General features: G+C 41.8%; 1 non-coding gene across 1 annotated transcript; it reads left to right on the top strand.

Annotated features, from left to right (window-relative positions):
• The first annotated feature begins 280 nt into the window (after positions 1-280).
• LOC145573501 (small nucleolar RNA R71) lies at positions 281-386 on the top strand. The gene has a single exon (XR_014097507.1). It is a non-coding gene; the product is annotated as a small nucleolar RNA R71 (small nucleolar RNA).
• The last annotated feature ends 1239 nt before the right edge of the window (positions 387-1625 follow it).

Below are 1625 nucleotides of genomic sequence, written 5' to 3'. Positions count from 1 at the left end.
CTCGAGCTTGTTCTTGAGAGAATTCACCTCCTTTCCTAACTCCGAGACCATTGTGGACAATTCGTTGATGACATAAGATTGATCGGTTGAGCAACTTGTGCTTGCCGATTCCCTCTCTACATCATGCCAATCCATGTAATTTCTTACCACATCATCTATTACATCCACAACCTCTTCTTCCGTCTTGTTCATGATTGGCCCTCCGGCTCCGGCATCTAGGCTCGATCTACCTTGAAAGCTCAAACCACTATAGAAGATTTGGATCACTTGATATGTTGGAATTCCGTGGTGAGGACATTCCCTTTGGTAGTCCTTGTACCTCTCCCATGCTTCATAGAGATTCTCTCTAGGCAATTGCTTAAAACTTTGGATTAAGGCTCTAGCCTCCGCCGTCTTCTTTGGTGGGTAGAAACGGGACAAGAAAGCTTTTGTGACATCATCCCATGTCTTCAAGGAATTGGGCTTCACTTCTTTGTCTAGCCATTCCAAAGATCTTCCTATGAGAGAGAAAGGGAACAACTTAAGGCGGATAAACTCTTGAGAAACTCCATTGACATTGATAGTGTTGCAATATTTTTCAAACTCCTTAAGATGGTTCAATGGGCTCTCGTTCTTTGCCCCACTATATTGTCTCCTCTCAATTAGGGTGATCATTGCCGGCCTAATTTCAAAATCGCTTGCCGGTGTTGTAGGTGGAGCTATGCCGCTCTCATACCTATATGCACCGGGCACTCCAAGTTCCTTCAAGGCAACTCTTGAATTACTTCCCATGGCTAGGGATCTAAGCACACAAAACTCAAAGAAAATGTTAGTAGCACGGCTACAAGTGTAGCCTAAAGTGTAAAATCTTTTTGTATTTTGCAAATAAAGTGGAATAGACTCAACAACAACATGCACTCAAAGCACCATTCCCCGGCAACGGCGTCATTTTGATGGGAAGGAGAACGGTAGGTCGTTGGGCTACCACCCCACCCAATCAAACAAAATTTGTAACTTAACAAACCCCTATTTAGTGTAGTGGTAAGTCAAGGTCGAACCCAAAGGAATGGAGGTCAAATGCACGATGCCTAAGTTAAGCTATTCCGAAGTCTAGAAGGGGTTTATAGTAGAAACTAAGGCTAAGCTAGGCGATGCAAAAGGCTTGTACTAAATGAATGCTAAGGCACTAGGGGAATGGATCCACATGCATCAATGATGAAGTTCAATCAACTTGGGGAATTAACCAATCAAGTCAAGCAATGTGAGGGAAAACCGAAATTGCAACCAAGAGAGTACATCAAGCTATTCTCCTAGAGGTCTAATTAGCGTCAACTACATCAAACACTAGCTAGGAAACATCACAAGATATCTCAATCGAGTAAATGTAAGCCACAAATCAATGGTCCGTATCAATGTGAACTCACAATGCAATCTAGTGTGAATAACAAGGGTGATCAAGCCTAATCAAGCACACACATGCGCAAAATCAATCAACCAATTTAATCACATTATCAACTCAATCAATTTCCCCCAAATTAATCTCAATTCATCATCAATACATGCTTCACCACCACCCTAGCAAATAAACTACTCACAATCCATAAAGAACATCAAAATCAAAGCTAAACTAATCATCATTCCCAAAT

The sequence above is a fragment of the Chenopodium album genome, chromosome 12 (assembly GCF_948465745.1).
Source record: "Chenopodium album chromosome 12, dcCheAlbu1.1, whole genome shotgun sequence".
Lineage (NCBI taxonomy): Eukaryota > Viridiplantae > Streptophyta > Magnoliopsida > Caryophyllales > Amaranthaceae > Chenopodium > Chenopodium album.
Note: the sequence above shows the minus strand (reverse complement) of the source record. Positions and strands in the feature narration are given on the sequence as shown.